At 48.1% G+C, this 22,729-nt stretch overlaps 1 protein-coding gene across 2 annotated transcripts in view; it reads left to right on the forward strand.

Moving 5' to 3' along the window:
* RARG (retinoic acid receptor gamma) overlaps positions 1-22,729 on the forward strand; it is a 130,816-nt gene that overhangs the window by 11,377 nt on the left and 96,710 nt on the right. Inside the window, exon 1 of one of the 2 annotated variants that reach the window (XM_083599403.1) lies at positions 3,764-3,908. The exons of the other annotated variant lie outside the window; for it this stretch is intronic. The gene's annotated coding sequence lies outside the window, so the exon portion shown is untranslated. Of the gene's footprint in view, positions 1-3,763; positions 3,909-22,729 lie in introns of those variants that run through there. 2 annotated transcript variants of the gene reach the window in all.

Consider the following 22,729-nt stretch of genomic DNA (forward strand, 5'->3'; position numbering starts at 1 on the left):
TGCTCCCTCTCCTGGGCTTCTATTTGGACTCCATGCAAAGTAAGCAATGCATGCAGATGTACTTAATTTGAATAATTCTGCTTGCTGAATTCGGGTTTACTTAGCTCAGGCAGCTCTGCCTATCCCTGTCCATTCCTTGGCCCCCTTTCCCTTGCTGCTCTTTTGGCTTTAAAAAATATATCTTAACAGCTCATGCTGGCCCGAAAGGGGAGGAAAACAGCTAGTTAAAAAAAAGGTTGCTGGCCAAAATAAGGTTGATTGAGCTCTTCCCGTCCCAAGGTGCTGAATGGGGTAGCAAGCAGAATCTGTTTTCTTTTCATAGCAGCATTCTAAGGGTGTTCACACCTTGGCTAGAGACTAATTAGGAAAGGCTTAAGGACTCCCACTGGTGTGAGGGTGGTTTGAGAAACAACACACCAAACACTAGTATCTTATAACACAGTACAGGACACGCATGTATTGTGGATAATGCTGTGTGAATTCAGATTAAAAACCCAGCACTGGGAATGCAGTTAAGTGCCCAGCAATCAGGAGTGTTGACACAGCCTAACTTCAGGTCCCCTCCTTTTTCAGTAGAGGTGGCACATTAGAAGGATGAGTCAGGATATTTGGTCTGGTCTCTTAGGTCCCCTTGCTCATAGATATCCAGTGTGGCACCTGTTGGTGTGCATGTGCCCACAGAGACCTTCCCTAGCACCCATAATAGGGTCCTGTTGCCCCTTGCTGAAATTAGGCTTGAAAGAGACCTTCCACTGGCTTCAAGAGGAGGGTGGTCTTCCCGGAGCTTGCAGCTGTGGAGGGAAGGTTATCTCTTGCCTTCTGACTTGCGCTCCCCATAAAGATCAAAACCCTCCCCCCAATAACTTGAGAAAAGGCAAAAAAAAAAAAAACACCTTTCCCAAGCCTAATTCCTGGTGGAAGGGAGAGCATGTGCATCGTTGCTGCATGGTGGCCTACACAGTTTCCCCTATCTACAAATGAGTTGGCGCGCCCTGCCCCACAGATTGAGAAGTTGTATTAGAAAGACGTCACCTTTTAAATGTTGGGGAGCCTGAAAGCAGTGAGATTCATGTGGATAGGAGCTTCCCAGAAGCATGATTTGCTTCCTAGAAAACAATGCAGCGAAGTGGTTTTTGTAGATCCACCCTGCCCTTTTTATGAACAAAAGCAGGGGCAGGTGGTGTCAGTAGGAAACTGGGGAGAATATCATTGCCCTGGCACAAACGATTCACCATCCCTCTGTTGTTTCATAAATCCATTGTCTCTCTTGCACCATTGACAAAGGAACTGAGGTCTAATGGAAGAAGCAGGAGTGTGCTGTCCAAAGGATTAACATGTTCTTGCTATGCTCCCCAGGCTGTGGTGGGTTTGAGTTGACCACTAAGTGACTTACTCAGTGTCTGCCTGCTTAGGTTTGAGTAATGGAAGTACCTGCCTCGCTAGGTTGGGATATAATCTTGAGATATGGAACCTGCTACCATATCCAACTTGTGTTAGGGCATAGCAGAAGTTAGACCTTAGAGACGCCCTGCTGAATGTTGAGAATCGTTCCGGTGAGCAAGGAAGTTATTAAATGGTGTGTTATGCTACCCACAGTCCTTATCCCAGGGGTCGTTATTAAATCTGATCCACACCAACAATGCCTAGTCTTAACCTTGAAGGACAACTAGGCTGTGAGCTCATGAGCTGCAGGTCAGGAACAAAGAGAAAGGAAATGTTGGCTCAGCCCTTGAACACCCATCCGAAAAGATAAAAAAAACCCATGTGGACAACAGACTTTGGAAAATAAAGATGTGCCCATGGCCATAGTGCTGGAGTTCCCTGTTGCTTGCATGCATGCGTGTATGTAGCATTCATCTGATGCAGCCCTAGGCCTTAAGAAGCTGTAAGGGCACAGCTACCATGCACAGACACAGTACAGCCCCTGTGTACATGAATCGTTTTGGCGGGACGTGGGGAGAAATGGCCATAGTTTGTGTGGTACAGCCAAAGACATAATTCTGGTAGGTGGTGGGCAACGGCTTGGTGCAGAGAGAGGAAAAACTCTGTCATGTGGTATGTTGCAAGTTCGGACAAGCTGCAGATACTTGGGCTACTTTGTCAAGGGGAGGGTGGGATAAATGGAAAGCTCGAAAGCAAAACAGGAGGCATGAGATCCAACCAGTGGCGTAGCGTGGGGGGTGCAGGGGGGGCGGGCCGCACCGGGCGCAACATCTGGGGTTAGGGCAAATGCATGGGTTAGGGGGCGCAAATCCACGGGTTAGGGGGCGCAAATTACTTGCCTTGCCCCGGGTGCTGACAACCCACGCTACGCCACTGGATCCAACATTTGTCAGGGAAGCAGACAGAGAAACAGAGCAGTTTTTCATCTCGGATTTAGGACCATAATACAGGCAGTTCTTTCTTTTTCAGTGAATGAGCTGACATCTTCTGTGTGTTTCATGAATGGGTCAAGCTTCTGTAAAGCAGTGAGACATACAGCGCACCTTGAAAAATATCCAAAGAGTGAACTGGTGCCTCTAGCTAGCTGCATCAACCTGGGACATGTGTCTTGTGGACAACTCAGCATATACAAATCTACCAGATAAAAAATCAAGTTGTGTTGCTTGTTGCGTGAACCTAATGTTCCTAAAAGTGCTTCCCGGTGCAGGAGTGTGCGAGGTGTTGTCAGGTATGCTGAATCTACACACCTGATATCCTCAAGGAGCAGAGGGGGCTGTGCTGACACCTATTCTGAATACGGCTAATCCAAACAGACTAGGAAGATCAGCACAGGTGGCACAGTTCAAATAGGTGACTGTAGCATTAAACCCCTGTATTGAAAGGTATCTCTTCCTAGAGAGAGCGCTGCCTTTTTTACATAGCCTAAGGGCACTTCCACATGGGACTTGAGTATATTTATTGGATCGCAAGCTACAGCTTGTGCTGATAGGATGAATTAAGGGCTGCGCAGTCCACGTGGAGGACAGAGAAATGGGAACGCAACCCCTTTCTTTTTCCTGATACCATGTTCCATTATTGTAGTTTAAAGCATGAAAAATTCTGAGGTGGGAAAATTTTTCATTCTAGGTCAGGCATAGGCAAACTCAGCCCTCCAGATATTCTGGGTCTACAACTCCCATCATCCCTGGCCACTGGTCCTGTTAGCTAGGGATGATGGGAGTTGTAGTTCTAAAACATCTGGAGGGCTGAGTTTGCATATGCCTGTTCTAGGTGCACCCCGAAGCATCAAAACAATCAGTGCTCTGAATCCTAACTTCTGCAGGGCATCCTTTTGGCTGTGTCAGTCCATTATTATCATAGGTTCCTGTTCTGCTGCCATGTACCTGCAGGGATATTGTCCTAAGGAACTTGCAGACTATGTAGCCAAGAAGACCAGAAAAAGAAGCGGTGGGGGGTGGGGAAGCCAGATCTCAATTGGCAGAAACCAACTTCTGATTTTGGGTTATATTTCTCTCCAGAACTGAACCCTGAAAATGGAATGGTTCTCCAAGTTTGAAACAGCAGCTGGCTGCACGCAGTGTTGATATGATGTTACCAAAAACCCTTGGAGCAGCTTTGCACTGGAAAAAAAAAAGAAATCTTTTTAAAATGTCATTGTGGGGAGAGAAGTTTGAACAGAAATATATGAATCTTCATGCAACACTTTAAAAATAAATAAATAAATAAATAAGCAAACAGTATGCTTGAAGGATGGGTGGAGGGGAAAGATGACTGGCTGAGCCGGCATTCGGCTTTTTGAATAGCACGTTAGTCATTTTGGTTACAAAGCCAATGAGGAAGCTGGCTTCACTCTGCACCTGAGCACTGTGTTGTGAGTTATATACGGTACATATGTGTTATATCTGTCTTCATCCTCCCTGCGCTGGCTTTTTGTTGTTCCCGTCCCGCTTGAGTTACTTCTGCCGGTAAGTCTATGCTAGCAGCGATCTGTGCTGGGATCACCGCAGTTGCTGTTGGGCCTGTGGATATCTGGCATGGCAGGGATCGGGGGTCTGTGCTGCAAGTTTAGACAGCTTTGAAAGTGATGCAATCGTCGTAGTCTGGCCCCAAAGAATTGCGGTTAGCGTCATTGTGTGAGGGTGCTAAGAAGTCTTTGCTTGAGATTCCTAGCGCTTTCTGCAAGAACTGCTGCTGCCGAGTCTCCTTGGCTGGGAGGCAGATTGGTCAAACGGGGATGGAAGTGGTTTAAAGCTATCATGCAGAGCATCACGATCTCTGGTAGAAGCTGTTCTTTGAAAGCATATTATTTCAGGCAGTTCTGCCGGTTCCTGTGTAAGGGAGTTTCTTCATGTGCACCCAATGGCGGTCAAGAGACATGGTTGCGGAGACAGTTCTTCATCAGCTCACCACCAGGGTTGATGATAAGATGGCTGTAGCAGTTGCCCCGGCTTATGTTGTTTGTGCCTTGGTAGTGATGTATGGAAATGAGAGCTGGACCATAAAGAAGGCTGATCGCCGAAGAATTGATGCTTTTGAATTACGGTGCTGGAGGAGACTCATGAGAGTCCCATGAACTGCAAGAAGATCAAACCGATCCATTCTTAAGGAAATCAGCCCTGAGTGCTCACTGGAAGGACAGATCCTGAAGCTGAGGCTCCAATACTTTGGCCACCTCAGGAGAAGAGAAGACTCCCTGGAAGAGACCCTGATGTTGGGAAAGATGAAGGGCACAAGGAGAAGGGAACGACAGAGGACAAGATGGTTGGACAGTGTTCTCAAAGCTACCAGCATGAGTTTGACCAAACTGCGGGAGGCAGTGGAAGACAGGAGTGCCTGGCGTGCTCTGGTCCATAGGGTCATGAAGAGTCGGACACGACTAATGACTAAACAACAACAACAACATCGCGACCACCTCTGGTTATTGAAACACTTCTGCTGTACTGCCTGGTTGCATGAACTGAGCACCACAGTGTTATAGCCGGGGGCGGGGGCGCAGAACAGTCATGTACATGAGGAAACCAAACATTGTGCCAAAGTGAGAGAGTGCACAGAGTTTGAGAAGTTAGCTGTTGCCCTGAGATATGTACATATGCGTGTATTTGTGAGAGAGGGCTGTGTGGGGGGGGGGAGAGAGAGAGAGGATGTGCCCTGATTTGTACCTCTGGCAAGCACGCAGCATGTCTCAGTCTCCCCACCGCCACCTAAATAAAGCGGTTGGGTTCTTTCCCTCCTCCATGTAGGCGATGGTTGTTCTAGAATCCAGCTGCAGCCCCACCTCTCTCCCCCTTGCGGCCCACACCCTCGCACAGTCTTGCCTGGTTTCCCACGCCAACTCACACTCTTCTCTCCTTGGTGTCCTGGCCCTGACTCACCTCTCCACAACACCCCCAGGGCCCATAAGCACAGCACCTCTTGACAGGACGATGTGAATGCTGCATTGTCAGTCTGTCCTAAAAGCAGCGGGGTGGGGTGTGCGTGTGTGTGTGAGCGGGTTGGATTGGGTGTGGGCTTTGACATTTCTGGTTCGAATCCAGCCAAACAGGAGGTGGCGGTGGCAGGGAGTTTTGTGTGTTGGGTGGTTCCAAGGACGTGTGAGAGAGGGAGAGATGGGGGAGTTCCAAGATGGAGGGACTTCGAAAGTGGGCTGGCCAGCGCGGAGTCCCCTCTGCCAGGATAACATTTCAGGGAAGTGAGGGCAGGAGGCCGGCGGATGCAACCAAGCCCTCAGAAGCGGTGCCATGCAAATCCTGACTTGGGGAATAATCAGCAAAACAGCCTCGCCTCCCTTCAAGGCGTCGGGCACCACCCTCCTGGCTGCCGAAGCCACCGGACTGGCACCTCCTGTTTCCGTGCCTGCTCTTGGACACACGCCTGAGGGAGGAGGAACGGCACTCACCCACCCATACCAGGTGAGCCAGTTTGTATCCCTGCTGGCCCTACCCGCCCTGTGAAATCCCTTATTTGACCCCAGCGCGGGGATGGAACTTGCCACACCTGCGCACACCGCAGCGTTCTGGGCTCGCGCCTGGTGTGAAAGAGGAGCTGGTGTGGAAGCACAAGCTGAGCTTCTGTCTTTCCGGTGACTTTAGCGCTTCAGGTTAAGAACTTTGCTTCAGGATAAGAACAGAAATTGGGCTCCGGCGGCGCGGCAGCAGCAGGAGGCCCCATTAGCTAAAGTGGTCTTCAGGTTAAGAACAGTTTCAGGTTAAGAACGGACCTCCAGAATGAATTAAGTACTTAACCTGAGGTACCAGACCTCCAGAACGAATTAAGTACTTAACCCGAGGTACCACTGTATATATATGTATTTTCTCCCAACAAGCGCTTGGTGTATCCAATCCTTATACAGTGGTACCTTGGGTTAAGTACTTAATTCGTTCCGTTTTTAACCTGAAACTGTTCTTAACCTGAAGCACCACTTTAGCTAATGGGGCCTCCTGCTGCTGCCGCGCCGCCGGAGCCCGATTTCTGTTCCCATCCTGAAGAAAAGTTCTTAACCCGAGGTACTATTTCTGGGTTAGCGGAGTCTGTAACCTGAAGCGTATGTAACCTGAAGCGTATGTAACCTGAGGTACCACTGTACGGCTAAAGGGTGACCTTCCCCAGTGCCATTCGTCATGATGTGGTTCCAGTTTGTAGGTGGGAAGAGTCCTTGCAGAAGGGCTTTCCTTTTCACCCAAGTATCCACATGGTATAAGACAGGGATAGGCAATCTAAGGCCCGGGGGCCGGATGCAGCCCAATCGCCTTCTCAATCCGGCCCCCGGATGGTCCAGGAATCAGCGTGTTTTTACATGAGTAGAATGTGTCTTTTTATTTAAAATGCATCTCTGGGTTATTTGTCGGGCCTGCCTGGTGTTTTTACATGAGTAGAATGTGTGCTTTTATTTAAAATGCATCTCTGGGTTATTTGTGGGGCATAGAAATTCGTTCATCCCCCCCCTGCCCCCTTCAAAATATAGTCCGGCCCACCACATGGTCTGAGGGACAGTGGACTGGCCTACGGCTGAAAAAGGTTGCTGACCCCTGGTGTAAGATAATGTGGACATGAAAAGGCAGCTAAATAGGTGAACGAAGCCCACAGGGATCCACACGTTTTCCCTAACTGGATAGGGGCTAGTTTGCGCAGTGGCGGCTGGCCACGGAGGGCAAAAGCCGAGAAGGACCCTCAGCAAAATTGGTGCCAGGGCGAGGGCATGGAGAAGGCGCTTCCTGCCCTGCGCCGCTGGTCAAACGAAGTCTGTTTTCCCTCACTTGGGCAGCAGCCCTGACCTAGGGAAGGCCAGTCTGTTTGTTTGTTTGTTTGTTTATTTCACTGCGACCCGCATAAACGTGGTCGTGTGCAAGTGAGATGTGCATAAGTGTGTGTGGTGTGGTGTGTGTGCGTGTGTGTCTGTATCAGGAGAGCGATTTAGACTAGGGCAAGTCTAACTTTTAACTTTAAAAAGAGAAGACTCTCCCAAAGTCATGTCTGGCCCTCACTGCTCCTGACTGTTTAAGGGCCAGAATTTTGAATGCAGCAGCGGCAGCAGAAGCAGAGAAAGGAGTTCTGTCTGTGGCTGCTGTAGGGACTTGAGGAAGGGGCAGGTGCTGAACTAAGCAGCACAGCACAGCAGCAAAATGAAGGGGTAAGAGAGCAGTTTTAATCTGATCCCTTGGGCCTGTACTAGGACTCAGCCCCTGATCAGGTAGCATGAAAGGGCCCCTGAACATGCGCAGAGTGCATCTTCCCAACTGCCAGGTTTCTTGAGCCCAAAATGTGGGGTCAACGGGTGTGATATGAAGTGGGCATGAACTGCAAGACCTCTTGCTTTGAGAAATCAAACCTTAATGTAGGTCTGGAGATTGCCAGGTGCAAGAGTCTTGGTGGACATGTGACATGAATGAAAGGCTGAGCTAGCAATTTAAGCTTGGGTGCTGGAAGGGAAGAGAGCTGCTGATGGCTTATCTAGCCACGGAATCTCTTGGGATGGACGGGGAAGAAATGCCAGGCTGAAGAGCTCCAGAATTTGATGCAGGGTAGGCTTGGGGCATTTTAGTGGTTTTGCCAGTGTTGATGCCAGGATTTTCACGAGTGGCCCCCAAGTCCCTGAATGCTGCTGAATCCTATTGTGTTCCTATATTATTCCATGTGCCGCAAGTCCAAGGCTTTCTTTCCCAGCTTGTCACTCATCCATCCTGTTCCCTTTTCTTGCCTTCCTGTACAAAACGGGTTCATTGGAACTGTGTGTGTGTGTGTGTGTGTGTGTGTGTGTGTGTTAAGCCAGATGCCTGTGCAGCAATTCCCCCCCCCTCCCAATGCTAAGGGGATGAGGGGGTGCGAAGCGGGTGGGGTGATGGGGGAAATGCAAGGCTTGCTCAGACTTTCCTGCTCTGCCGTCTGCGAGACAGGCCTCAGCTTGCTAGCCATAAAAAAAAGTGAGCTAATTCGGTCATGGAAAAAGGTTTGGGATTTTTTTCTGTCTCTCTCTTTTCTGGTGGAAATACCTTAAACATAAGTGTGATATTCAGGCAGTAAATGGGGGCTTTGTTCGCAAGCTGGAGCCAGGAGGCCAAGGGGAAGGAGTGCTGGAGCTAAATTCCCCCCACCTCACCTCACTCCTCATCCCCCCCCCTTCTCAAATAAAGTATCTGAAATGGTAAAGTTTGATAAAAAGAGAGTGAGAGAGGCCTGGAAGGCTGCAGATGAAGGGGGCTGGGTGGGAACAACAAAGAAACATTTAAAACGAAAACAAAACAAAACCCAAAGTTTCTTCCTCCTCCTTGACTCCAAGCCATGCCTGTGAGGCCCAGGGTTAGTTCTGGTCCTGTGGGCAAGTGCCCTATTTTACAAAGGAAGGTCCTTTATTCGAAGATGCCCTGTGCTCCAGGTCCTGTGTAAAGATCTGAGAGCAAGGGAGGGACCTTTCAAGTGGCCCATCAGCAGTTAATTAGCACCTCTGCAGCAGACTGAAGAGGCAGACAGGTCACCACTATGAAATGCACTATGAGATGCATTTCTATTTAAATTATAGCCATGACTTCTTCCTCTGCGCCAGTGCATATAAATCAACATACCTGCAAATTGGAGTCCTGTTGTTTCCTTAGCACATTGCATTTCCTGTAAGTGGATGCCCTATTGATGATGATGATGATGGTGATGATGATATACCATCTTTCATTTCTAGAAGACATACAGAGGCACTGTAGTTCTGGAACCTATTGCACAACCCAAGGGCTTGCAGGATAGGGAAGTCTTACCCTGGGCCCCACTATTTTCCAACTTTCCAGTGAAAGAAAGGGCTGCTGTCCTTGTTGGCTTTTGAGACTATGGCAGTAGTTGTGTTGCTACTACCCGTGTTTAGGGACACGGGTGGCGCTGTGGGTTAAACCACAGAGCCTAGGACTTGCCGATCAGAAGGTCGGCGGTTCGAATCCCTGTGACGGGGTGAGCTCCTGTTGCTCGGTCACTGCTCCTGCCAACCTAGCAGTTCGAAAGCACGTCAAAGTGCAAGTAGATAAATAGGTACCGCTCCAGTGGGAAGGTAAACGGCGTTTCCGTGCGCTACTCTGGTTCACCAGAAGCGGCTTAGTCATGCTGGCCCCATGACCCGGAAGCTGTACGCCGGCTCCCTCGGCCAATAAAGCGAGATGAGCACCGCAACCCCAGAGTCGGCCACGACTGGACCTAATGGTCAGGGGTCCCTTTACCTTTACCTTTACCTTTACCCGTGTTTAAGCATTTTTCCAAGGCTGCATTTCCCAGAGTTCCCTGGAAGCATGTGAGGGGTTCCTGAATGAGAAGGTGAGTATGGGTGAACAAGCATCCCTCTGACAACTTTGCTGTGGCTTCCAAACCTCTCCATCAATGCAGAGCCGCCAGGGAGCTTTTGGCTGAGTTCTGAGAACAGCAGTAGGAAAACTCCAGCCCTGCAGATGAAGACATGGCTAGGTGCAAAAGTGAGTTGTTAGGGCTGGCATTTAGCTGATAGTCGGAGCTTGCAAAGCCCCATGCACAGCGCATGAACAAAAACCAAGGCACCTGTGCCATGGGTGGGAGAGATAAGGATGCGGCCTATGACCAGATCCAGTCACCCAATCCTCTTCTAAGAGATCTCTCAGTTCAGGATGGGTCTCCTGCAGGTCTCCCCAGTGCTCCTTTTGAATTTGATGTGTGCACAGGATTCCTTGGCAGATGTGGCTGAGTGGCAAGCAAATCAAAGGGATCCCTAAAGAAAGGATGAAAATTGCCACTCTTAAGAATAGTTCAAGTGCCTCACTCCTACATTTTTGATGCATGCGGAAGCGCACATACGCTCATGAATGGCCAGAGAGGATTCATTGGGAAAAGGCACATGTTCTCTGATTTACCTGAGCCTCCTTTTGTATGGTGGGCAAATTAACATTTTCATCCTGCAGGTAATGGGTAGGATCTATTGTAGCACTATGCACAAGGGTTTCTGCTTGCACAAAACGGGGTTCTCCTCTCTCCTGCCCCCCTTCTGTTCTAGGGCTTCTCCCAACCCTCTGGATCAGTTTTGTGGAGGGCCTGGGTTACAGGCTAGCTGGGGCAGGGGGAGTCCCACTGCACAAACAGAAATCCTTCTGCTGATGGGACACGGTAGCTTAATACAGCCCAATATCTGCATATTCTGCATTTTAAAACAGTTTTCACTAACTAAACATTACACCTTGTAAAGTATAAGGAAAGCAGGAAGCAATGAGGCGGCGTCAGCACAGGGTAAGATGAAAGAAATGTCTCCATTTTCTGCCATAACCATTCGTGACAGAACAGGATGGGATTATATGAGTAGCCCGGTTAAACAAAATGTTCGAAATAATTAACTTTCTGGCTTTTAACTGGTTAATGGGTTCTTCAAATTGAAAAAAAAATGACATATTATCAAATCTCAGTGAAGATGCCCCTTTTGAAGACCTTGAAGGGAATGTTTGTATTTTTACTTTATAATTTCGTGGCGTTTACTTTGTAAACCACTTAATAGTATTTTTTTAACAGTAAGCAGTCTATAAATTGATGAATTAAGTTAAGTAATTAATAAAACAGAAAGTGAACAAATGCACCCCTTGTATTCTAGCTTCATGTGAGTGTTTCAAATATTCCTTGTTGCTGTAACACATCAAACTCGTGGCTTTGATGAGAAACAAGTTCAGGACTTATTGGCATTGTGAAGTACCAAGGTTTTAAAAAGCAAGTACATTTTGAGTTCAGTGGAACACCAGTGGGTGTCAGCTGTTGTGATTATTATTTTGGTAACCTTAGTACAGTCATTTCATCAGGACGGGCAAGGTAGCTACCAACTTGAGATATGCAAACCAAAAGAAAAAGCCATGATCACATTTATTGGTTTGTCAAATCAGATGCTGGAGTGGGTAATTGGCCAGTGTGGGGTTGGGCATTTCGGGAGTGCAAAGGTTTTTATTCGTGGTCAGGCCTGTTGATTAACTGACACGGAGGTGATGCTAATGAACAGTAATCTGCCATTGTATTCAGCGACTGTGACCTGCTATTGAGGCAGGCAATGTGGTGCCCTCCAGATTTTGCTGGCCTTCCAGTTCCCATTGGGCCCCAGACAGCATGGACAGTGGTCAGGTACAACTGGATTTGCTGTCTAATAACATCACATTGGCTACGCTGTATTAGTTGGCTGTTGATCTGTTAACACTTGCAGCTCTTGGAACAAGTTCGCTTGCATTGTATAAGCCCGAATGGTGCAGCATGGGTTGATGCTCTACTGATGCCACTGCCAAAATTCTGTAGATGTGGGATAGCAGTTGCATCATCAGTAGCGCTGCTGGGCAGATGCCATCTGGGCACTGCCAGAGTTTGCTTGTTTGTTTGTTGTATATATATATACACCACCCTTCTTCATAAGATGTCAGAGCTGTCCACAGAATAAAAATAAAGGATAAAAACAAGTAAATAAGTGAAACAAAGCAGCAGAACAGACCCCTCCCCCCGTCTCATAAAAAGGTAAAGGACTCCTGACAGTTAAGTCCAGTCGCAGACGACTCTGGGGTTGCGGCACTCATCTTGCTTTATTGGCCGAGGGAGCCGACGTTTCTCCGCCATTGTTGTTGTTGTTTAGTCGTTTAGTCGTGTCCGACTCTTCGTGAACCCATGGACCAGAGCATGCCAGGCACTCCTGTCTTCCACTGCCTCCCGCAGTTTGGTCAAACTCATGCTGGTAGCTTCGAGAACACTGTCCAACCATCTTGTTCTCTGTCGTCTCCTTCTCCTTGTGCCCTCCATCTTTCCCAACATCAGGGTCTTTGCCAGGGAGTCTTCTCTTCTCATGATGCGGCCAAAGTATTGGAGCCTCAGCTTCAGGATCTGTCCTTCCAGTGAGCACTCAGGGCTGATTTCCTTCAGAATGGATAGATTTGATTTTCTTGCAGTCCATGTGACTCTCAAGAGTCTCCTCCAGCACCGTAATTCAAAAGCATCAATTCTTCGACGATCAGCCTTCTTTATGGTCCAGCTCTCACTTTCATACATCACTACTGGGAAAACCATAGCTATACAGACCTTTGCTGGCAAGGTGATGTCTCTGCTTTTTAAGATGTTGTCTAGACACATTTAAAAGGCTGTAGAATATTAATCAGCCCAAGGCCTGCTTGAAGAGGAACGTTTTCACCTGGCACCTAAAATATATATAGTGAAGACAGCAGGTGAACTTCTCTGGGGAAAGCATTATACAAACGGGGGGCCACTACAGAGAAGGCCCGTGTTGACATCCCTCCGGACCTCACGTGGAAGAGGCAAACGAAGAAGGGCCTCAGATGATGAATGCAGAGTCAGAGATGGTTTATATGGGGGAGAGGCAGTCCTTCAGCTATTGCGGTCCTGAGCAGTTTAAGGCTGTATAGGTCAAAACCATCACTTCAAATTGGGCTTGGAAACTAATTGGCAGCCAGTGCAGTCAGACCAGAATCAGTGTGGTGTGCTCAGTGAGCAACCTGGCTGCTGAATTTTGCACCGGCTGAAGCTTCCAAACCATCTTCAGAGGTAGCCCTATGTATAACGTGCTGCAGTAATCCAAGCTAGAGGCTACCAGAGCATAGACAACAGAGGTTAGGCTGTCACTGTCCAGACAGGGGCATAACTGGGCCACTAGCCAAAGGTGATGGGAGGCATTCCAAGCCACTGAGGCCACCTGAACCTTAAGCGACAGCAGATCCCTGCTTCTCTGCTGGGCCACACACACACACACACACAACCGTTGCTTCACCCTGGGCAGATTTGGGGCTTTGGAGAAAGCATGCAAAAACCAGATAATGTACACCCCACAACCCATTCTGGCTTCTGGGTGACTTGCTTTGTAACCCTGTGTGAAGGAGAGGAAGAGGCAAAATGGTGTTGTGCGCTGGGGGCAGAACTATGTCGCAGGGCAGGGTAGGTGTAGAGGAAGCAGCTCTCATACAAACAGAGTTGTTTGTTCCCCGTCCTCAGATGCCCCCGGGGCATCTTGCAGACTTCAGCACATAAAGCGGGCATTTTGATGTGGCGTTCCAGGCGCCAAATATGACTCAGGGCGGTCTTCTACTGCACAAAGCCCTGGGCAGCTTCCAATATATCTCAGTCCCTACCACAGGGCTGGCTGGAGTTATTTTTGCTGGCCTAGGCAAAAAAATTATTTCGTTGTCCCCCTCATCTTGTTGCACAAAGTCGTGTGTGTTTGGAGGCATAAGTATGTTCTTTTATTTGTGGGTTTATTTTCTGATTACAGTCCCTTTCCCTTGCTCCAGAAGCGAATGGAGGCCAGTTAGGAAACCTGTGAAGTTGGGACATACCCTTTGTCCCAAACATCTGGCTGATGGGGGGCAGTAACTGTATTCCTCAATCCATTTCCTTATTACCTCTTGAATTCTGCTGCCCCAGGAAGCTGCCTGCATTGCCCTAACGGCTACTGCCAGCCCTGCTCCATCTCAATAAGTTAATTGGGTAAACTAAAACCACAGTTGGGAAAGTGTGTACATCACATAGCTGTTTCTGTAATACCACTAATTATCTGGGGTGAGGTTAGGGTGACCCGATTTAATCAGAGGTGGGGCTCCCTTGGATCTTCTGTACTCCTCTAGATGTGAGAATTCCGTCAGGTGCGCCTCGGGTTGGTGTGGGAAAAGCTGCATCAATGAAAATGAGTCTCTTTCCATAAAGGTGCACACGCCCCACCCACGCTTGCAACAGGTAACCTCGCAGCTGAGGATGCCATTCCATCCCACATGTTTGGGAGGCGGTGTTGGGAAAGTGCCTAGACCAAGCGGTTACCTAATTCGAAGCTCGCTTTTTGGAGCCTGATTTCAAAATGAAAGTCTAGCCCGATAGGGAGGGAGCTCATGCTAGATCCAGATATCAGCTTCATCCAGTGATGCCATCACTGAACAGAAAATTGGAAGGGAAGGGAAGAGGGACAGAGGCTGGTGTTGACCATGGCACCTGTGCTGGTCCCGTGGGTTTCCGTGAGGCAAGGTCCGAGTCCAGTCCGAGGTCGAGGGAGCAGTATTGAGGCCGTCCATCAAAGCTGAAGCTGGGTCCAAGGCAGGGAGTCTGGTGAGGTCAGGAGATCCGGCAGGACAGGGTGCAGGCAGGAACTGGCTACCAACAACGTTGCTCCCGCAACTTGGGACTGGGGCTGGCTGGCTTTTATCTGCCTCGAGGCATAGGGCGGCCCCAGTCCACAGGTGACTCGCCTCTCCTGGCCTGGAGGCGAGCACTCCTCCTGCGGGAACTTAGTTCCCTCTGCCTCTCTGCCTTGAGCCTCTGCAGCTCAGGAGAGGCTGGAGGGTTACCGGACCCAGAGGCAACCTCAGCCTCCCCTGACGGGGCTGAGAGTGGAGCATCTGCAGGCAACGGGTCCTCCATCACCTCAGGAGCCAGAGCAGACTCAGCTGGTGCCTGCAGCTGAGGATCCGGCACAGGTGAGGACCCTTCAGGCTCAAGCCCCAGCCCCGGCTCAGCTGGTTCTGGAGGCGGGGACTCCTGAGCAGGCTGGGATTCCTCAGGTTCAGCCTCTGAGTCCGAATCCCAGGCCATCACAGCACCCCTGACCACCATTCAAGGCACCCCAGGGTACCACAGCACACTGGTTGAAAACCAGCGATTTCAGTCTGTAGTTGTGCCCTTAGTGAGTAAAAACAGGGCACAGTGCGAGGTGTGTTTGTCTCTCTGCGCTGCCTTTGCTGCTCTTGTGCTGGAGTTGCTGTGCCACCCACATCTACCCTGCTGGTATGATGGTTTGGACTGGCAGCAATCAGGGAGGACTGGTGCAGTCTTACTGGTGGTCTAAACAGATCAACCAATAGTAAACAGCAATAAAAGGGGTGGTGGCCACCCACAAAAATGATCTCTTGGAAGTGACTTACTTAAGGTACTCTTACTGAGACTTCCTCTGTTTTCTTCTGCTATGTTTTACGCCACAAAGAGAAATTGGGGTGGCAGCGGCAGGGCTTCCCATCTTCCTGCTATAGCACACAACTAGTTGAGCAGGAAGCATCCCAGCCAAAGGCGCGTACTTACGTGAGAGCTGGTGTAGAAGCTTAGAGCGTTGTTGTAAACAAAATCTGGTCTTGTTCCCTTATGGGGAACACAAGAGCCCTTATAGAGTCCTTTGTTGGTTCTCCATCGGTAGGAGAAAATAACAGAGGCCAACCAGAGAATATTGAATAGCAAAGCAGCTATTGAGCCTGATCTTTATTAACGCTGTTGCAACAGGGTGCTCCCTTCACACGCAGGCAAGGAGGAAGACCCAGAACAAAGGTGCGCCTCCCCTTATACAGTAGTACCTCAGGTTACATATGCTTCAGGTTACATACACTTCAAGTTACAGACTCCGCTAACCCAGAAATAGTGCTTCAGGTTAAGAACTTTGCTTCAGGATGAGAACAAAAATTGTGCTCTGGCGGCGCGGCGGCAGCAGGAGGCCCCATTAGCTAAAGTGGTGCTTCAGGTTAAGAACAGTTTCAGGTTAAGAACGGACCTCCGGAACGAATTAAGTACTTAACCCGACGTACCACTGTATAGATATTTTGAAATTCCCTGCCCTGGAGCTCAAGTCCACCCCCAGAAACCTCATATATATATCACAGAAGGGGTGTAGCCCAAAGATGCCCCTCCCAGATACATCATAGAAAAGGCAGTCTACGACAGAAATCTGAGTGAAATTCTTATAACAGCGTCAGCCAGGAAATCCCCAGTTCAAACATCACTTTGACTATGAACATACTGGATGCGGCCTCAGCCAAGCATATATTCCCCCCTCCACGCCATTTGCAAACCAGCCATGACACTACCTACCTATAGGGATTTACAAAGGCCATGGAGAGCTTTTTCCTCCTTGAATTTGTCTAAACCTCTTTTAAATCCATTGCTGCCTCCTGGGGGAGCTAATTCTGTACTTTTAACTATATGCACAGTGTGAAGAAATGCTTCCTTTCCTCCGTCCTTGGCCTCCCACTGTTCACACCGCATTAGCTCTAGCTTTCCATGCTACTGCTTGCCCCTTCTCTTCTTAAAATCTGCTTAGGCATGTGCTACTGCAGAGCAACCCTGTCAAAGCAGAGGAGAACTCACTTCCCAGGATGAACTAAAAAACTGAAACTGAAAAGGAACACCCACAAGCCAACAGGGTTTCGAAACTTCTTTGGGAGAGGCAATGCAACAACAAGCAAGAACCGCAAAACATATCCTATAGATGTCTTTGACACTCGTACAGCTGCATTCCATGCAGCAATCACGATAGCAGTGAATGCAATATTCACTGAGAAAAGCACTCTCGTTTCCCCAGATTTATAACACTGAGCTTGCGAGAGCTTGAGAAGCATGGTATCTCAGCAATAAAGTGTAACAGTCAGGGAAGATGTGTAGATGCTGTACAGCGGCAGACAGGAAACATGCACAGATTCATAGCACCAAAGAAACAACAGCCCTATGTTTGCACCCACTTTAATTGTTGCATGGTTCGCACTGTTCACAGTACAATTCTGCCAGTGTTCCTGTAGTGCTGTGCATTGTCTGTTCCTGCACCCTTTGGGTTATAGATGCCAGTGTATCTGAGTTGTACTATTAGATGTTTCAGGAATCTGCCAGGGATGGACTAGATGGCCCTTGGGTTCCCCTCCAACTCTACAATTCTATGATTTACGAACAGATATATTAATTACCCTGCTAGATGAACTTTGAAAAAGCCTACTTTCGCAATTGCTTCCAGCCAAATACCGTTCTGGAATGGTGTAATCATGCAACATGTTATTTTCTTCAGAGATCATCCCTGCCCTATCCCAAGGGCCTCTATGGCAGGTTACACTGTATCCATATCTAATTTTATCTTGACAACGGTCCCTGGGTGTAGGTGAGCTTGGCAGTGAACTTGCCCAAGGGCACCCTGTGAACTTCATGGCTCAGTGTGATTTAGGCTTGGAATTCCTGCAAACGTATACAACACTTTCTGCAAGCAATAAAACATAACAAAATTGCAATCAGGCAAGAAAGAGGGATGCAGTGGATATGAATGCAGTGGCGTAGCGTGGGTTGTCAGCACCCGGGGCAAGGCAAGTAATTTGCGCCCCCTAACCCGTGGATTTGCGCCCCCTAACCCGTGGATTTGCCCTAACCCCAGATGTTGCGCCCGGTGCGGCCGGCCCCCCCTGCACCCCCCACGCTACGCCACTGTATGAATGGTTCTCTCTGTTTCTGGGAGCCAACCTGGGTGTGATGTGTCTCATAGTGCTTATTTCACTTTAATGCCATTGGGGGGGGGGGAGTGTCTGAAATTGATCGGAGCAGTAGCAGTGTGCAGGGAGTACTTAACCCTTTCCTTGTTGGGAAATAATCACCCCTCCCAGCTGCTTTTGTCCACGCGGGGAAAGAGCTGTGGATCTTGTATCCTTTCCCCCATGAGTGAGAAGTCTTCACATAATGATCTTGATAGGGGAGAAAATTAGTACCATGCATGGAAAGGGGTTACGCAGTCTGCTCACTCCCCAATGCTGCTTCTATCAAATCTGCAGTACAGTGGTACCTCGGGTTACAGACGCTTCAGGTTACATACACTTCAGGTTACAGACTCTGCTAACCCAGAAATAGTACCTCGGGTTAAGAACTTTGCTTCAGGATGAGAACAGAAATCGTGCAGCGGCAGCGGGAGGCCCCATTAGCTAAAGTGGTGCTTCAGGTTAGGAACAGTTTCAGGTTAATAACAGACCTCCGGAACGCATTAAGTTCTTAACCCGAGGTACCACTGTATGTGTCTATATTGAATTTGGGAAATGGCTCGCTTACCTCTCATATGATGTGCAGAGTGGCACCGGTTTCTTCATTTTAGGTGCCAGCTCTGCTGTTCCACTGAAAAAATCGGGAACATATGCCAGATACTCTTTTCTTACCTATGTGAATGTTAATTATGCTCCCTCACCTTAAAATAAAAGTCTGTGGGTATAAAGTGACTTGGTGTGATCTCAGGAGTGCCTGAGGGCAAAAGCATTCTGACTAGATGGGGCAGTATTGGTTTGTTAAGGTAATTTCCTCACCCTTTTCTCTTTATTATTATTATTTTCCTCAGGGGGAAAAGCTGGGGATCAGGAACAGAGTTGTGGGGAATGTGATGACTTGCCCTTCTTTGAAAGCTTAGGACAGGAGTCAGCAAACTTTTTCAGCAGGGGGCCGGTCCACTGTCCCTTGTGGGGGGCCAGACTATATTTTTTTGGGGGGGGATGATGCAAGAGTACCATGAGCCCCAGTGGCAGCTCACCTGTGTCTTGTGAGCGGCAGGGGCTGGCGGTGGCAGCAAAGGGACGATGAGCAGCGTGCGAAAGGGCTCTGGAGAGGGGCTGCTTAAAATGGCGGCTGCTCGAGCGCTGCTGCTGCTGCTGACATCAACAAAGCCCAGCCCCCTTCCTCCTCTAGGCAGGGCAGGGAGAAGCCAGGAAGAGGGAGGGAGGAAGCGCTGCCACCGCCATGTAAGGGAGAGGGAAAGAACGCACATGCTGGCGATCCACGCAGTGATTCCCGGACCGTCCGCAGGCTGGATCCAGAAGGCAACTGGGCCTGATCCGGCCCGCAGGCCTTAGTTTGCCTACCCATGGCTTAGGAAATGGCTTCTTCCTCCTCTGTGGATTAGACCAACTCACTTAACCTCAGCCTCAGTTCCACGTCTTTATGGGTCTAGAATAGTGTTGACCTACATCTCGGGGGATGTTTGAAAGGCAAACATGATAAAAATTGGAGGGTCACATTCAAGTAACGATGTTTTCTGGCAGGATACTCCTATTATTATTATTATTATTATTATTATTATTATTATTATTATTATTTCTATACTGCTTTATATTTTTAAGGGAGGGGGGAATTTCAAAGCGATTTACAACCTACATTAAAGCATCAGATAAAACAATCCAGAACAGAACATTACTGAAGAAAGTCAAATACAAAGTATGCATTCAAACCAGCGTAATTAGCAGGAAACTAAAATATCTTCAGGTTAATAAAAATAAAACATTACAACCGCAGAAAGCACATTTAACACAGCAAAGTTAACAACAACAGCAACAACAACAATCTTAAAACATTTCAAAAGAGAACATCGCTAAAGGAAGTCAAATATAAAAATGCACATTTAAAACAGCATAATTAGCAAGAGGATGAAATATTTCAAGCATAGGACATATCTGCTGCTGTTGCTGCCAGTTCTGGTAGCTCAATGGCTGTGAAAGTTCAGGCTCAATGACCTAGGTTTGCACTAAGAGACAGCCAATATTGTCTTTGTGCAATTCTTGGTTCATCACAGTGTTCAGGTCTGTAAGACAGCCCTGAGCTCTGGCTAAGATTTTGCAGTCTATGGACCGGGTATATATGCTCTCCTGTGGATTCACTCAAGTATAACTGGGTATGTGTTCATGCCATTCAGACCTGTTGGAGCACTTTTGTAGCATAGCACAGTTAAAGGTATTTTAAAAAACAAAGAAACATAGAATCATAGAATGCAGAGTTGGAAATGATTCCAAAGGCCGTCGTTCAACCTCCTGTAATACAGGAATCCCAACTAAAGCATCCATGACAGATGGCCATCCAATCTCTGCTTAAAAACCTTTAATGAAGGAGACTTCACAACCTGCTGCGGGAGAAGGCATTTATGCCTATAAGCATGGTAGAGGCACCTGGAAGTGAATAAGACCGGTTTTGAAGGCTAACCTTTAAGCACTATCATGTTCAGCTGTAGCCTTCAGCTGGTAGTTAGTAGTGTTGCAATTAGTGGGTTTTCCACCCGCACCCATTTTTTGTGGCATTAGGGCATGTTGGCAGGGGTATTTTTCCAAGATACACCCCTGAAAAATGCTGGTGGACCAAATCCTAGCTGGAGTGGGCATCTGCATAAAGAGGAATTATCGTTTCCTAGAGTGCTCTCTGAATAGATAATGTGTGGCACTTGGATGAATTTGCCAACTGGGAAGAGCCAGGTTTCCAAAATACACTCCTAAGTTGAAGGGTAGGGACGCGGGTGGCGCTGTGGGTTAAACCACAGAGCCTAGGGCTTGCTGATCAGAAGGTCGGTGGTTCGAATCCCCGCAATGGGGTGAGCTCCCGTTGCTCGGTCCCTGCTCCCGCCAACCTAGCAGTTCCAAAGCACATCAAAGTGCAAGTAGATAAATAGGTACCGCTCCGGCGGGAAGGTAAACGACGTTTCCGTGCGCTGCTCTGGTTCGCCAAAAGCGGCTTAGTCATGCTGGCCACATGACCCAGAAGCTGTACGCCGGCTCTCTTGGCCAATAAAGCGAGATGAGCGCCGCAACCCCAGAGTCGGTCACAACTGGACCTAATGGTCAGGGGTCCCTTTACCTTTAAGTTGAAGGGTAGAAGTTTCCCATCTTGAATATTGCACTTTTTTTTTTAAAGCATGGTTAAACTCTGGGTGCTTTTACACCTGATGCCAAGACCACCTTTCTATCTCGATTGTGACTTAATTTGAATATGGTTGATGAGCTGTGTAACATGGCAAGCAGCCATTCTAAAACATGAAAAGCTATGTCAACGAATTAACTATATAAATTTTCATAGACATCCCAAAGCAGCCTTGTTTTGGGAAGCTTTTAATGTTTGTTTTCTGTTTTGCTTTGTTTTATTTTTATTTTTGTTGGAAGCCTCCCAGAGTGACTGGGGCAACCCTGTCAGATGGGCGAGGAATAAGAGATTAATTATAATAATAATTATAACTATTAACGTTGCCCCTAGAAATGTGACTAATTCTAAAGTCTCAAGTGGCATTTCCTGCACTAGAAAAAAGTGGGAGTGGTTGGGTTTTTTTAATCGACCTGCCAAGGTCTTAATGTGGATCACTGTTACTCTTGTCATATGATTTGAAAAATGCAACATTCAGTATAAGTACTGGATTTGAAAGTGTTCTGTGTCCACACAGATTTTGCTTTATTTTTAGCAGAAGGAATGCACTTTTGAACTGTGTGAAAAGCTCATCAAACTGGAACTCTGGTGCAAGAAGGGAACCAGCACAGAAAGAACCAGCTGTTAGGTTCTTATGGCTTAGATAGGTGAGATGTTGACCTAGACCTCAAATCTTTTCCAGCCTTTGGGAAGGGAGTTGGGTTTCGGATTTTCCACCCCAAAAAAGTAGTTGGAGTGTGTATATATATATGTGTGTGTGTGTGTGTGTGTGTGTGTGTGTGTGTGTGTGTGTGTATGGTAACAGGGAGTGGACTTTGGTAACATGGCACCCTGAGCGAGCACAAAATTCAGTGTCCCCCCTATATTTCTTATTTTCACAATAATTCTTATTATTTGGAGTCCATTGCAGGGGAACCGCCCACACCGCCCAAATCTGGCATTGACTATAGGGCAATTTACATAGAACATCCTCAGCTGGGTTGGTGGACTTGCTTTGGTGTCGTCTGCTGACGCAGCTCAGGCAGAAGAACAAAAGCAGCATTGTCTCGTTGTCCATGTGACATGTTTGGCCAATCACTGAGAAGCACCTGGGGCAAGCATGCTGCAAGAGAGTCCTATCTGGATGGTTCCACGGCAAGAGGTGCGTTGTATTTCAGCCCTTGGACCTGAGCCAGAAGAGCACATCTCTGAAAGTGCTCTTAGGATTAAATCAAATTGTGCCTTTTCAAACACTTGTAATTATTCTGAGAATCTTCTGTTGCAATTCCCCGCTTCCAATGAGGCATATGTATACCTGGGGTGGAGAGTAGGCAGTACAGTGGTACCTCGGGATGCGAACGGGATCCGTTCCGGAGCCCCGTTCGCATCCTGACCAGAACATAAGATGCGACAGCGCATGTGCGGGTCATGTTTCGCCCCTTCCGCACATGCGCATGACGTCATTTTAACCGTCTGCGCATGTGCGAGCGGCGAATCCTGGAAGTAACGCGCTCCGTTACTTCTGGGTCGCCGCGGAGCGCAACCCAAAAATACTTATCCTGAAACGTATTTTTCCCGAGGTATGACTGTAGTGATCTAGAAGGACCAATAGCTTGACAAAGTACAGTGGTACCTCGGGTTACAGACGCTTCAGGTTACAGACGCTTCAGATTACAGACTCCGCTAACCCAGAAATAGTACCTCGGGTTAAGAACTTTGCTTCAGGATGAGAACAGAAATCGTGTGGCAGCAGCGGGAAGCCCCATTAGCTAAAGTGGTACCTCAGGTTAAGAACAGTTTCAGGTTAAGAACGGACCTCCAGAATGAATTAAGTTCTTAACCTGAGGTACCACTGTATAAGAGAGTTTCATTTGTTAAAACGGATTTTTGTTCAATACTGTTTTTTTCCGGGTGGGGG

This window comes from Podarcis filfolensis (genome assembly GCF_964270895.1).
Source record: "Podarcis filfolensis genome assembly, chromosome: 2".
NCBI classification, from domain to species: Eukaryota; Metazoa; Chordata; class Lepidosauria; order Squamata; family Lacertidae; genus Podarcis; species Podarcis filfolensis.